Source organism: Pongo abelii, chromosome 19 (assembly GCF_028885655.2).
Source record: "Pongo abelii isolate AG06213 chromosome 19, NHGRI_mPonAbe1-v2.0_pri, whole genome shotgun sequence".
Classification (NCBI taxonomy): domain Eukaryota; kingdom Metazoa; phylum Chordata; class Mammalia; order Primates; family Hominidae; genus Pongo; species Pongo abelii.
Window position 1 is genome coordinate 72,898,464 of NC_072004.2, and position 15,915 is coordinate 72,914,378.

The 15,915-nt window shown below is 47.3% G+C and overlaps 2 pseudogenes; both read left to right on the forward strand.

The window, feature by feature from the left end:
- The first annotated feature begins 2,375 nt into the window (after positions 1–2,375).
- Positions 2,376–2,871, forward strand: LOC100453529 (large ribosomal subunit protein P1-like; annotated as a pseudogene).
- Positions 2,872–15,593: 12,722 nt separating this feature from the next.
- Positions 15,594–15,903, forward strand: LOC112129698 (ATP synthase subunit g, mitochondrial-like; annotated as a pseudogene).
- The last annotated feature ends 12 nt before the right edge of the window (positions 15,904–15,915 follow it).

Here is a 15,915-nt window from a genome sequence, read left to right on the forward strand (position 1 = left end):
TCCTTAGGATTTTCTATGTACAATTATGTCTTCTGTAAATAACAGTTTTATTTCTTCCTTTCAATAATAAAAGTAGAAAGACATCTCTACATTAACAAAGGTACCAGAGTATACATTTTCTTTTTCTGTATCCTCAGTAGCTTCTAGATAGGCCATGAAGGAGAAACAGTGCTACACAGAGGTCAATTCAGATTAGGAAAGATAAGATTAAAATCACTTTGATTCAAACACATGAGAACAGCTTAGGAATGACTATGCTTCAACATGTGATTAACAGCCATATATCACTCCTGAGATGGGGAGGAACTACGGCAGAGGGAAGCAGGGAAGTGCACACAAGTTTGTTTCCTTGGTTTATCAGCTCCTTATTTGAGCACAGAGTGATTCAACCAGCGAGCACTGCTTCAACCTGTTTGGTCTATCTAGAAAACTCACTGGCAGACTTGTTTCTATTGCTAACTTACAGTTGGGCTTGAAGCAAGCAAGGGAAGAGTTCTCAGAATAGTCACGGACTGGCCCAGACAGCCAGGGACTGTCTGAGACCTGCTGGGCCCTAGGGACAATCACCGAAGTCGGGAGAGGTAAGAAGCCAGAGGGGTCCAGGCGTGGTGGCCCATGCCTGTAATCCCAGCACTTTGGGAGGCTGAGGTGGGCGGATCACTTGAGGCCAGGTGTTCGAGACCAGCCTGGCCAACTTGGCGAAACCCTGTCTCTACTAAAAAAACAAAAATCAGCCGGGCATGGTGGCAGTCGCCTGTAATCCCAGCTACTCGGGAGGCTGAGGCAGGAGAATCACTTGAATCTGGGAAGCCGAGGTTGCAGTGAGCCAAGATCGCGCCACTGCACTCCAGTCTGGGCGACAGAGTGAGACCCCGTCTTAAAAAAGGAAAAAAAGAAGCCAGAGGGGAAGGCCAGCCAGGGCTCAGAAAACAAGAGCTCCAAAACTAGCAAACGAAACACTTTTCATTAGTGCAAAGTGTTAAGGACTTAAAATATCCTTAAAAAGCTATATCTTCTCTCTCTTTTTTTTCCATTTCTTTTTAGAGATTGGGTCTCACTCTGTCACCCAGGCTAGAGTGCAGTGGCCTGATCATAGCCCACTGCAGCCTCGAACTCCTGGAAATATTTGGAACTACAGGCAGGGGCCACCATGCGTGTTTTTTTTGGGCTTTTTTTTTTTTTTTTTTTTTTTTTTTGGTAGAGACAGGGTCTTCCTACGTTGCCCAGGCTGGTTTCAAACTCCTGGCCCCAAGGGATCCTGCCACCCTGGCCTCCCAAAGTCCTGGAATTATACACATATGCCACTGTGCCCAGCCTCCTGTCTTCAACTAGACTGTGAAATTACTATTCTGAGAACTTTACAGTGTTGATTTTTTTTTTTTTGAGGCAGTCTCGCTCTGTCGCCCAGGCTGGAGTGCAGTGGCGCCATCTCTGCTCACTGCAAACTCTGCCTCCCCGGTTCACGCCATTCTCCTGCCTCAGCCTCTCGATTAGCTGGGACTACAGGTGCCCACCACCACGCCTGGCTAATTTTTGTATTTTTAGTAGAGACGGGGTTTCACGGTGTTAGCCAGGATGGTCTCGATCTACTGACCTCATGATCCACCTGCCTTGGCCTCCCAAAGGGCTGGGATTACAGGCGTGAGCCACCACACCCGGCCTACAGTGTTGATTTAACAAACCAAATGATAGTAGGAAACTAAAATCATGTCAAATGTTAATGCTTAATAACAACATCCTAAATAGTTTTTAATTTAAAAATTTGCCTAGCACTGTGTTACTAACCTGTAGTCCTGCCTACTACTAGGAGGCTGAGGCAAGAGAACTGCTTCAGCCCCAGGAGTTCAAGGTTGCAGTGAGCTATGATCATGCCACTACACTCCAGTCTGGGCAACAGAGACTCTGTTTCTACAAAAATAAATAAATAAGTAATAAATATCAATTAAATCAAAATGGACTAAAATTCTCAACATACATATAAAAATAATGGAAGCAGGCCGAGCATAGTGGCTCACGCCTGTAATCTCAGCACTTTGGGAGGCCGAGATGGGCGGATCACCTGAGGTCAGGAGTTCAAGACCAGCTTGGCCAACATGGCAAAACCCCGTCTCTACTAAAAATACAAAAATTATCTGGGTGTGATGGCAGGTGCCTGTAATCCCACCTACTCTGGAGGCTGAGGCAGGAGAATCGCTTGAACCTGGGAGGCGGAGGTTGCAGTGAGCTGAGATTGCACCATTGCACTCCAGCCTGGGCGACAAGAGCAAGACTCCATCTCAAAAAATAATAATAATAAAATAAATAATGGAAGATGTAGGAATAAAGGAATAATAACTTAATCCCAGATACTTAAAAAAATCAATTTACCTTTTCCTCAGATGCCGCCAAGGTGCTCGGTCCTTCCGAGGAAGCTAAGGCCGCGTTGGGGTGAGGCCCTCACTTCATCCGGCAACTAGCACCGCGTCCAGCAGCACCAGCCCTACACTCGCCCGCGCCATGGCCTCTGTCTCCGAGCTCGGGTGCATCTACTCGGCCCTCATTCTGCACGACAATGAGGTGACAGTCACGGAGGATAAGATCAATGCCCTCAGTAAATGTTGAACCTTTTTGGCCTGGCTTGTTTGCAAAGGCCCTGGCCAATGTCAACATTGGGAGCCTCATCTGCAGTGTAGGGGCTGATGGACCTGCTCCAGCAGCTCGTGCTGCACCAGCAGGAGGTCCTGCCCCCTCCACTGCTGCTGCTCCAGCTGAGGAGAAGAAAGTGGAAGCAAAGAAAGAAGAATCCGAGGAGTCTGATGATGACATGGGCTTTGGTCTTTTTGACTAAACCTCTTTTATAACGTGTTCAATAAAAAGCTGAACTTTAAAAAAAAAATCAATTTACAAAATATAATAACATATTAAAACTTTATGTAAGAAATATATTTTACCATATTAGAAAATATTTCAGGCTGGGGACAGTGGCTCATGCCTGTAATCCCAGCACTTTGGGAGGCCAACATGGGAGGATCGCTTGAGGCTAGGCGTTTAAGACCAGCCTGGGCAACGTATCAAGACCCCGACTCTATTACATTTTTTAAAAGTATTTTAAGTTTTGGTCAGGCACGGTGTCTCAAGCCTGTAATCCCAGCACTTTGGGAGCCTGAGGCGGGTGGACCACCTGAGGTCAGGAGTTCGAGACCAGCCTGGCCAACATGGTGAAACCCCCATCTCTACTAAAAAAACAAAAATTAGCCGGGCGTTGTTGTAGGCGCCTGTAATCTCAGTTACTCAGGAGGCTGGGGCAGGAGAATTGCTTGAACCCAGGAGGTGGAGGCTGCAATGAGCCGAGATCATGCCATTGCACTCCAGCCTGGGTGACAAGAGCAAAACTCCATCTCAAAAGAAGAAAAAAAAAAGTATTTGTGAACGCATAGAAGCATAAATGGCTGGAACAGCAGGATCTTTTCTTTTCTTTTTTTTTTTTTTTTGAGACAGGGTCTCGCTCTGTCACCCAGGCAGGAGTGCAGCGGCAAGATCTTAGCTCACTGCAACCTATGCGTCCTGAGTCCAAGCAATCCACCCACTTCAGCCTCCCGGGTAGCTAAGACTACAGGCACATGACACCATGCCCGGCTAATTTTTGTACTTTATGTAGAAATGGGATTTCACTGTTGCCCAGGTTAGTTTCGAACTCCTGTACTCAAGTGATCTGACCACCTCAGCCTCCCAAAATGCTGGGATTATAGGCGTAAGCCACTGCGCCAGCCCAACAGCAGGATCTTAGGATCTCTGACAAAAGGCCCAACATAAATATATCATTGGTTAAACAGAAATCATGTTTAAGAAGGAAAAAATATATATATGTAATTTTCCTAATAAAAGGAAAATACAGACCATGCACATAATACTAATACTGTTATTTGTAAATGATTCAAATACATTTTTGAAAAAGAAAAGGGTCTGAGTTTCCTCATTCACGATACGGTGAGTTAAAATAGACTTGTGTGCCTATAATGGGCCATAGGTATGCTGGATCGGGACCCTTCAGCTTTGGATGGAGCCTGCAGGCAGCCCATCCTGCAGCAAGCTGCTTCTTCCCTTCCCTTTTCTTGGGGTGTTGGATAACATCTTCATTTTCTATGTGAACCCTGTGCAGGAAAGCCTGGGAAGCCTACTTAAGAAATGAGCTCCAGGTCCTGCCTAGGTCTAGCATGTGTCACTGTACCTCTAATAAATCAACATCATGATGCACTGGAGCAACAAGACAAACAGACAGAACCTCCATGTTGCACAAAAGGTAATGAAAATGACAGAAATGGCCAGGCGCAGTGGCTCACGCCTGTAATCCCAGCACTTTGGGAGGCTGAAGCAGGGAGATCACAAGGTCAAGAAATCAAGACCATCCTGGCCAACATGGTGGAACCCCATCTCTACTAAAAATACAAAAATTAGCTGGGCATGGTGGTGGGTGCCTGTAGTCCCAGCTACTTGGGAGGCTGAGGTAGGAGAAACGCTTGAACCCGGGAGGCGGAGGTTGCAGTGAGCTGAGATCGTGCCACTGCACTCCAGCCTGGTGACAGAGCAAGATTCCATCTTAGAAAAAAAAATGACAGAAATACCCCTATTCTTATAATAGCTACATTTCTGTAAGTTAAATACTTCAAAAAAGTTAGGGTCGGGCGCGGTGGCTCACACCTGTAATCCCAGCACTTTGGGAGGCTGAGGCGAGCGGATCACGAGGTCAGGAGATCGAGACCATCCTGGCTAACACGGTGAAACCCCGTCTCTACTAAAAATACAAAAAATTAGCTGGGCGCAGGGTCAGGCGCCTGTAGTCCCAGCTACTCGGGAGGCTGAGGCAGGGGAATGGCGTGAACCCGGAAGGCGGAGCTTGCAGTGAGCCGAGATTGTGCCACTGCACTCCAGCCTGGGTGACAGAGAAATACTCCGTCTCAAAAAAAAAAAAAAAAAAAAAGAAAAAGTTAGATGGGGTCTTGCTATGTTGCCCAGGCTGGAGTGCCCAGTCTGGCACTTTTCTGTCTTTCTTTCTTTTTTTTTAGACAGAGTCTCACTCTGTCGTCCAGGCTGGAGCGCAGTGGTGCAATCTTGGCCCACTGCAACCTCTACCTCCCAGGATCACATAATTCTCATGCCTCAGCCTCCCTAGGATTAGAGGTATACACCACTATCCCCAGCTAATTTTTGTATTTTTAATAGAGACAGGATTTCACCACGTTGGCCAGGCTGGTCTCGAACTACTTGAACAAGTAATCTTCCCACCTCGGCCTCCTAAAGTGCTGGGATTACAGGTGTGAGTCACCTCGCCCAGCCTCAAATTTATGTTTGGAATAAGTTTTCCATTTAAAGGCAACTGTAGGCCAGGCGTGGTAGTTCATGGCTGTAGTCCCAGCACTTTGGGAGGCCAAGGTCGGCGGATCACCTGAGGTCAGGAGTTTGAGACCAGCCTGGCCAACATGGTGAAACTTCATCTCTACTAAAATACAAAAATTAGCTGGGTGTGGTGGTGCGCACCTGTAATCCCAGCTACTTGGGAGGCTGAAGCAGGAGAATTGCTTGAACCCGGGAGGCATAGCTGAATCCTGAACATGTAACTTCAATCTGATCAGTTATGTATCTTTTCAGTGCTCTTCAATAAAAGAAAGAAAAAGACTCAATTAAGCATATTGTAGAGCAGTGCTTCTTAAACTTGAATATGTGTACAAACAACCCAGGAACCTCCTAAAAATGTAGATTTAGATTCAGTAGGTCTGCATGTAGTGGGACGTGAGATGGTATGTTTTTCTTTTCCTTTTATTAAAAATAGAGACAGGATCTCTGTCACCCAGGCTGGGGTACAGTGGCTCCATCTTGGCTCACCACAATCTCTGGCTCCCGGGCTCAAGTGATCCTCCCACCTCAGCCTCCCCAGTAGCTGGGACCACAGGTGTGCGCCACCATATCCAGCTAATTTTTGCATTTTTTGTATTTTTATATTTTTTGTAGGGTTTCTCCATGTTGCCCAGGCTGGTCTTGAACTCCTGGGCTCAAGCGATCAGACTTGGCCTCCCAAAGTGCTGGGATTACAGGCTTGAGCCACTGCACCTGGCCTTGCTTTTCCTTTTTTTGAGACAGGGTCTGGCTCTGTCCCCCAGGCTAGAGTGCAGGGACGCTATCATGGCTCACTGCAGTCTCTGCCTCCTAGGTTCAAGGGGTCCTTCCACCTCAGCCTCTGAGTAGCTGGGACTACCGATGTGCACCAACACACCTGGCTGATTTTTTTTTTTTTTTGGTAGAGATGGGGGTCTCCCCATATTGCCCAGGCTGGTCTCAAACTCCTGGGCTCAAGCGATCCGCTCACCTCAGCCTCCCAAAGTGCTGGGATTACAGGTGTGAGTCACTGCAACCGGCTGAAGTGGTATTTTTAAGCAAGCTCCCACGTTGTCCAGAACCACACAGTGAAGAGCATGGCTACAGAACGGTGGTTCTCACACTTTCGGTGCATGAGAATCACTGGGAGGGCTTGTTAAACCAGATCGTTGGGCCCACCCCCAGGGTTTCTGACTTAGAAGGTCTGGGGTGGCATATGATATTCTGCATTTCTGACAAGTTTCTCCGTGATACTGATGTTGCCTGTCCGGGGACCACACTTGGAGATCCACTGCTGCCAAGGAAAGCATATTAGATTGTGAGAGTCAGAACCTGGGTTACTAACTGGCCCTATGACTCTATCAGGTAGAAATGCATTCAACAGAACAACCAATTAACAGTAGCTTAAACAAATAATAGTTTGTTTTTCTCATTTGTTAAATCCAGAGGTGGGCAGTCCAGGTCTGGGGCGCTTCTTAGAAAGTCAGCAGGAACACGTGGTCTTTCTTTCTTTCTGCTCCACCATCACTAACATGTGGCTTTTGTGTTCATAGGCACAAGATGACTGTGGAACCAAGTTCCGAGCAGAAAGAAGGGAGCAGAGACTGGGCATGGTGGCTCACACCTGGAATCCCAGCAGTTTGGGAGACTGAGGCGGGATAATTACTTGAACTCAGGAGTTCGAGACCACCCTGGGCAATATGGTGAAACCCGGTCTGTACAGAAAAAAACACAAAAATTAGCTGGGAGGCATGCACCTGTAGTCCCAGCTACTTGGGAGGCTGAGGTGGGAGGATCACCTGAGCCCAGGAGGTTGAGGCTGCAATGAGCCGAGATCATGCCACTGCACTCCAGCCTGGGTGACGGAGTGAGACCCCGTTAAAAAAAAAAAAAAAAAAAAAAAAGGAAGGAGGGAGGGAGGGAAAGAGAGGAAGAGAGAGGAAGAAGGAAGGGAGGGAGGGAGGAAGGAAGGAAGGGAGGGAGGGAGGAAGGAAGGAAGGAAGGAAGGAAGGAAGGAGCAGAGCCAATGGGGAAGGAGCATCCAGCTTCACTTGCCCTTTTGAGAAAGTGTACCCAGGAGCCCTGCTCCATGACTTCTGCTTACATCTCATTGGCCTGAACTGTGGCAAACACAGACCAATCACTGGGCGGTAACTAGGGCAAAAGGGTGAGACTTGCTGCTTGACACTCTGCCACAGGGACCTCAGATATAGACACAAAATCTTAAGCCATGCATAGTAGTATGCATTTGTAGTCCCAGCTACTTGGAAGACTGAGGCAGGAAGCTTGTGTGAGTCCAAGACTTGGAGGCCAGCCTGGGCAACAGAGTGAGACCCCCTCTCTCTCTGTCTCTCTCTGTCTCTCTCTCTTTGAAACAGAGTCTTGTTTTGTCACCCAGGCTGGTGTGCAGTGGTGCAAAGACTGCAGCCTCGACCTCCTGGCCTCAAGCGATCCTCCCACTTAGGCCTCCCAAAGTGCTGGGATTAGGGGTGTGAGCCACCATGCCCAAGACAAGGTCTTGCTCTGTTGCCCAGGCTGCAGTGTGGTGGCGTGATCTCATCTCACTGCAGTGACCCTATCTCTTAAAAAAAAATCTTAATATAATTTAAATGCTACAGAAGCTCCCAAAAGTAGGCACATACCTCAGCTCTGTGAGCCTCAGTCTGCTTATCCATAAAATGTATGAGATGCATGACTGGCATTTTGCATAGGACAATTCATCAGTGTGTGGAGCTCTCCTGTGCATCGCAGAGTGTTTAGCCTCTCTAATCGCTAGATACCAAATGCCGGTATCACCCACCCACAGCATTGTGATAAAACCAAAGGCCTCTGTGGGTTTGCAAATACCTTCTGGTTGGGGTGGGGTATGGGAGGGGACCACCTTCCTGGGCTGGAAACCACCATACTTTTTTTTTTTTTTCTGTCACCCAGGCTGGAGTGCAATAGTGTGATCATAGTTCACTGCAGTCTCAAACTTGTGGGCTCAAGCAATCCTCCCACCTCAGCCTTTGGAGTAGCTAGAAGTACAGGCACACAACACCATGCTCATCTAATTTTTAGGTTTTTTTAAGAGACAGGGGTTTCATTGTGTTGCCCAGGCCGTAGCCTCTTTTATAAAGGTTTTTCTGTTTCTTGTTTTTTTTTTAACTTTCTTTCTCTGTTGCCAGGCTGAAGTGCAATGGTGCAATCTTGGCTCACTGCAACCTCCACCTCCCAGGTTCAAGCAATTCTCCTGCCTCAGCCTCCCAAGTAGCTGGGATTACAGGTGTATGCCACCACATCCGTCTGATTTTTGTATTTTTAGTAGAAACAGGATTTCGTTATGTTGGTTAGGCTGGTCTCGAACCCCTGACCTCAAGTGATCCTCCTGCCTCAGCCTTCCAAAGTGCTGGGATTACAGCCATGAGCCACTGCACCTGGCCTCTATCTACTATTGTTCCAATGATCTAACGACTTCAAAATCACTCCTCCATATTCCCAGAAGACCTTCCTTTCCACATTGCGAGGGGGGGGGGGGGTCTCACTCTCATCCCAGGTGACTTTCATTACGTTGGTGCAAAAGTAGTTGCAGTTTTTGCCATTACCTTTATTTTATTTTATTTATTTATTTTTTGAGACGGAGTCTCACACTGTTGCCTGGGCTAGAGTGCAGTGGCGCAATCTCAGTTCACTGCAACCTCTGCCTCCTAGGTTCAAGCAATTCTCCCGCCTCAGCCTCCCGAGTAGCTGGGATTACAGGCACCTGCTACCACGCCCGGCTAATTTTTTGTATTTTTAGTAGAGACAGGGTTTCACTATGTTGGCCAGGCTGGTCTCCAGTGCCTGACCTCATGATCCACCTGGGATCACGCTGGGATTACAGGCGTGAGCCACCGCACCCAGCCTATTTTTTTATTTTTTATTTATTTATTTTTTGAGACAGAGTCTCACTCTGCTACCTAGGCTAGAGCGCTATGGCTCCATCTTGGCTCACTGCAACCTCTGCCTCCCAGGTTCAGGTGATTCTCCTGCCTAAGCCTCCTGAGTAGCTGGAATTATAGGTGCCCACCGCCACATCTGGCTAATTTTTGTATTTTTAGTAGAGACAGGTTTCACCATGTTTGTTGGCCAGGCTGGTTTCAAACCCCTGACCTCAGGGGATCCGCCCATCTTGGCCTCCCAAAGTGCTGGGAATATAGACGTGAGCCGCCGCACCTGGCTGCCATTACCTTTAATGGCAAAAAGCACAATTACTTTTGCATCAACCTAATATGTCCATCTGGATGGTCCTGGCTGGACTGGCAGTTCCCCTTTACCAACACCCTTTACCTCTTCTCTATTTCACTTGCCCACACAGTGGCCAGAGCCCAGCACTTGCCGTCCATGAACTATTCCTTAACCTTAGACTTCACTGGCTCTGGCCGGGCGTGGTGGCTGTAATCCCAGCACTTTGGGAGGCCAACGTGGGCAGATCACTTGAGGTCAGGAGTTCGAGACCAGCCTGGCCAACATGGTGAAACCCCATCTCTACTAAAAATACAAAAATTAGCCAGGTGTGATGGCGCATGCCTGTAGTCCCAGCTACTCTGGAGGCTGAGGCAGGAGAATTGCTAGAACCCAAGAGGCGGAGGTTGCAGTGAGCTGAGATCATGCCATTGCACTCCAGCCTGGGCAACAGAGCAAGATTCCGTCTTTAAAAAAAAAAACTTCAGTGGCTCATCCGTGGTTCATCCCTTCCTGCATCTCCACTTTCTCATTCCCTTGGTCTCATTCTTCTTCCCCGTGTTTATTTGCCCTCCTCAGCTATCAGCCCCATTCTAGCTTCACATTCTTCTTCCTGCAGCCTGGATATGCTGATCCATGCTTCCTCCATTCCCCTGATCCTCCCCTCATCCTCCTGGGAGAACCCCAGCCTGGGCTCCAGCTGACTTTCTGCCCTCTTATCCCACACTTGGCAGCTGAACACTGATGGAGGCAGTGCACACCCAAGCAGATGGTTGCCATGACAACCCGGTGGTCTCTGGCCGCCCCACCCCCTCCACTCCTGGGCTGGGAGTTCTTCTGGGCTGTCCTTGTCAGCCCTTTCTGTTTCCTACCTTTATCCTCCTCCCTTCTCATTGTAACTCTCGACAGATAACTTCACTCCTACTTGTAGGTGAAAATAGAAGCCATCAGGCAGAAGCCCCCTCAACTTCCTGCCCCCCCACTCCCACCCCACTGAAACATTTATTTTTATCCACTCTTATCCTTTCCTCCCTTTTATTGTGGGAAAGGTTTCCTTCCTGTAGTTAATCCCTCCACCTGAGCCCTACATCCCAGTAGTTCAGCCTCCTCAGGGACCTTGGCTCTCAAAATCCCCTCTCTGCCCTTTCAGTATTTTAACATGTTAGCCTCTCCTCTCTCCTAAAAAGCCAGGTTCCCCAGATACTACAAGTCTCCCTTTCTCTCTTCTCTTGGAGCAACGGTTCCTAACCTTTTTTAACTGTGGATTCCTTTGGCAGTCTGGTGGGGGTTTTTTTGTTTTGTTTTTTTTTGTTTTTTGAGGCGGAGTTTCGCTCTGTCACCCAGGCTGGAGTGCAGTGGCACAACCTCTGCCTTCCCGGTTCAAGCAATCCTCCTGCCTCCGCCTCCCAAGTAGCTGGGATTACAGATGCCCACCACCCCGCCCAGCTAATTTTTTTTGTATTTTTAGTACAAAAATACCATGTTGGCCAGGCTGGTCTCGAAACACCTGACCTGAGGTGATCCGCCTGCCTCAGCCTCCCAAAGCGCTGGGATTATAGGCATGGGCCACCACCCCGGTGTTTTTTGAATACATAAAATGATACACATAGAATTAGCACAGGAACCAATTACATGCAATATGTGGTTACAATATTTTTAAGTTGCCTGAATAATTTTTGACAAGTTATACATTTTCTTTTATTTTGTGTCCTTTATTAATGCATTCAATAACGAGATCTTGAAGTGGGCCTAATAACTTCTGTATTTAATTTTTTTTTTTACAGACAAGGTCTCACTCTGTTGCCCAGGCTAGAGTGCAATGGCACCATCACAGCTCACTGTAACTTCAAACTCCTGGGCTCAAGAAATCCTCCTGCCTTAGCCTCTCAAAGTGCTGGAACTATAGGCATGTGCCACCATGCCTGGCTAATTTTTATTTTTATTTTTATTTTTTGTAGAGAGAGGGGGTCTGCATGTTGCCCAGGCCGGTCTCAAACTCCTGGGCTCAATTGATCCTCTCACCTTGGCCTCCCAAGATGCTGGGATTACAGGTGTGAGCCATCACACCCAGCAATTTCTGTATTTTTAAAATATTGATAATTATAAGCAATATTTTGCAATATCTGCATCAAAAAACTTTTTTTCACTAGCCGAGCATGGCAGCATGTGCCTGTAGTTCCAGCTACTCGGTAGGCTGAGGTGGAGGATTGCTTGCGCCTGAGAGGTTGAGGCTCCAATGCATGGTGATTATATCACTGTACTTGGGCAACAGAGCGAGACCCTGAACCTTCCAAAAAAAAAGTGTATACTCACTGACCACTTTCTTATCTTCCACACATCTCAATTTTATGATTTCTCAAACATCCATTTGTGTGAACTGTGTATAAGGATAAGCAGTGATTGTTTCGGCAGCACATATACTAAAATTGGAATGATACAGAGATTAGCAAAATTAAATTAAAAATTCAAAAATACAAAAAGGATAGGTAACCTTTTGCAGTCTAGTTTTTACTCCATGGCCCAGGGCCACTAGTCTTTCCAAAAGTTCCAATGATCCCTTGAATTTTTTTATTTTATTTTATTTTCTTGAGACAGAGTCTCACTCTGTTGCCCAGGCTGGAGTGCAAGTGCCATTCACTCAGCTCACTGCAACCTCTGCCTCCCAGCCTCAAGCAATTCTCCTTCCTCAGCCTTCAAGTAGCTGGGATTACAGGCGCGCACCACCATGCCTGGCTAATTTTTGTATTTTTAGTAGAGACGGGGTTTCACCATGTTGGCCAGGCTGGTCTCAAACTCCTGACCTCAAATAGTCCATCCACTTAGGCCTCCCAAAGTGCTGGCTGGGATTACAGGCACGAGCCACCGTGCCTGGGCTCTTGAATTTAAAGCACATTTTCTGGCCGGGTGTGGTGCCTCACGCCTGTAATCCCAGCACTTTGGGAGGCCGAGGTGGGTGGATCACGAGGTCAGGAGATTGAGACCATCCTGGCTAACATGGTGAAACCCTGTCTCTACTAAAAAATACAAAACTTTAGCCAGGCATGGTGGCGGGTGCCTGTAGTCCCAGCTACTGGGGAGGCTGAGGCAGGAGAATGGCGTGAACCCAGGAGGCTGAGCTTGCAGTGAGCCTAGATCGCGCCACTGCACTCCAGCCCAGGTGACAGAACAAGACTCCGTCTCAAAAAAATAATAATAAATAAATAAAAAATAAAGCACATTTTCTTTTCTTTTTTTTTGAGACAGAGTTTTGCTCCTGTTGCTCAGGTTGGAGTGCAATGGCACAATCTCAGCTTACCTCACACAACTTCCGTCTCCCGGGTTCAAGCGATTCTCCTGCCTCAGCCTCCTGAGTAACTGGGACTACAGGCATGCGCCACCACGCCTGGCTAATTTTGTATTTTTAGTAGAGATGGGGGTTTCTCCATGTTGTTTAGGCTGGTCTCGAACTTCTGATCTCAGGTTATCCACCCACTTCAGCCTCCCAAAGTGCTGGAATTACAGGTGTGAGCCACCATGCCTGGCTTTTCTTTTCTTTTTTTTTTTTTAATAGGCGTGTTTAGAGCTCAGTTTGATTATGTAACATCTAGCATGAGTGACTCCATTCTGGTTTGGTCTGGATCCCTAGGGCCTAGGACAGGAGGCTAGTCTAAAGCAATGGCCTCCTGTAAATTGTATTTAACAGCATGGATGGGATCTTCCAGGGAAAATATGTGGTGTGGGAACATCCTAGATTGGAAGAGGACTAGACTAGAACCTGATAGTGAGTGGCAAAGAAAAGTGAAGGAGCAAGCAAAAAAAGCAGAAGGAAAACTGGCGTGTGTCAGTATGGCTTCATTGCCTACCCCTTCATTTGGGACAAAGCCTCGATTTCGTTTTGCATTCCACCCTTCCTCCAAGTGGTTCAGCAATGAGTCCTGATTAATCCAAGCCAATCATTGTTATCACAATTTCCCTGTCAGGGACTGATTTAGGAAGGGGCATATAATGCAATACAGGCCAGTGAGATGTGAGGATAAAGACTTCTGGGGGCTTCTGGGGAAGGTCTCCTCATTGGTTAAAAATAAAGAGACGTATGGGAAAAGACACATTCTCTAGCTGCATTTTTTCATGTTGTGATATAGCATTGGAATGACTTGTATTAGGGTTTTCCAGAGAAACAGAACGAGTAGGTTCTAGATATAGATATATAGATAGATATTTATATATGAGGAGATTTATAGGAATTGGCTCATGTGGTTATGGAGGCCAGGAAGCCCCATGATATGCTCTCTGCAAGCTGGAGAATCTGGAAAGCCAGTGTGTAATTCTGCCTGAGTCCAAACGCCAGGTAATCAGCCGAGGGCCAATGATGTGGGTCCCACTCTGAGTCTGGAAGCCCAAGTCTGAGGGTAGGAGGAAATGGGTGCCTCAGCACAAGCAGAGAGAGGGAGTTCACCCTTGCTGGATCCTTTTGTTCTATTCAGGCCTTTAATGAATTGGGTGATGCCCACCCACACTGGGAGAGCCATCTGCTTCACTCAGTTCATCAGCTCAAACGAGAATCCCTTCCAGAAACATCCTCACAGACACAGCCAGAAATAATGTTTTACCAGTTATCTGGGCATCCCTTAGCCCAGTCAAGTAATACACCCAATTAATCATCACACACTGCTGCAGTCATCCTCGAACAGTGCAGAGGGCACCTTTAGGACAAGCCATCGTCTTCAGGGTGGTAGATCAGAATGGTGGATGGTAGCTGGGAGCAGCAGCTCATGCATGTAATCCCAGCACTTTGGGAGGCCAAGGCAGGCAGACTGCTTGATCCCAGGAGTTCAAGACTAGCCTGGGTGACATGGAGAAACCCTGTCTCTACCAGAAAAAAACAAAAAAATTAGCTGGGCATGGTGGCGCATGCCTGTACTCCCAGCTACTTGGGAGGCTGAGGCCAGAGGATCATTTGAGCCCAGAAGTTGAGGCTGTGGTGGGCCAAAATCATGCCACTGTACTCCAGCCTGGGTGATAGAGTGAGATCCTGTCTCAAAAAAAAAAAAAAAAAGGTGGAAGGCACCCAAGTCCCTGATGACACTGCAGAGCCTTCAAATTAATCAGCCCTGAAGCTCTTCAAATGTGAGGTATATTTTTCCTATGGTTCAAGCTACTTGACTTGGATTCTTTTTTTTTTTTTTATTTGCAGCTAAAGACATAGCCATAGAGAAGAATACTGCAAGAGCCTAGGCGGCAGAAAGCTCCAAAGAGGAAACGAGTTGGCATCTGAGGCTGCAGGGAAATGGAGTCATATGGAGACAGAAAAAGGTACTTTAGGCTGGGTGTGGTGGCGCATGCCTGTAATCCTAGCTACTTGGGAGGCTGAGGCAGGAGAATCGCTTGAACCCAGGAGGCAGAGGTTGCAGTGAGCCGAGATCGCACCACTGCACTGTGTCAGCCTGGGCAACAAGAGTGAAACTTCATCTCAAAAAAAAAAAAAAGAAGAAAGAAAAAACGGCCAGGCACAGTGGCTCATGCCTGTAATCCCAGCACTTTGAGGGCCAAGGCAGGAGGATCACTTGAGGTCAGGAGTTTGAGACCAGCCTGGCCAACATGGTGAAACCCGGTCTTTACTAAAAATACAAAAATTACCTGGGCATGGTGGTGCGTGCTGGTAATCCCAGCTACTCGGGAGGCTGAGGCAGGAGAATCGCTTGAACCTTGGAGGCGGAGTTTGCAATGAGGCAAGATCATGCCATAGCACTCCAGCCTGGGTGGTAGAGTGAGACTCTGTCTCAAAAAAAAAAAAAAAAAAAAAAAATTAAATTAAATAATTAAAAAAAAAACACACCACGAGATTCACAGCACCCAATCTAAAGAGCTCAGTTTACCTGTTGCCGTGATAATGAGGCCCCCTCTGTTTCAATCCTGTAAGGAAATCACTTTGAAACAACCAATCCACTTTTTGTTCTCTGTTTCTGCTTTCCTCAGTCCTTTTCTGTCTATAAAACCAATCTTTTGGATGTTCAGCTGCCTGTTTGGGGTGACAGACTTTCCATCCTAGAACCACGGCCTAATTTGTCTGTAACCTCACAGAGGTGACTCTGTCGCTAGTGAACAATGCTGCTGTGACTTATGCGAAACCTCAATTGGCCACATTTTGGTACTATGCCAAAGTTGAGCTGGTTCCTCCACCCCTGTTGAGATCCCTAGAGCTATCCAAAGCCTGGGGGAAAAAAATAAGTCACTAGTGCTCAAACTGGTAGCTTCAAACCGCTCACAGTTAAGGAAGTGGTGCTGAATGATTTGGTGGCCACTGAGGTGTGAATGTGGTTTTGTGTCGGAGGGATCACAGGCAAGTGTGACATGACTGGCTATAATATTTGAAGAACAAGACTA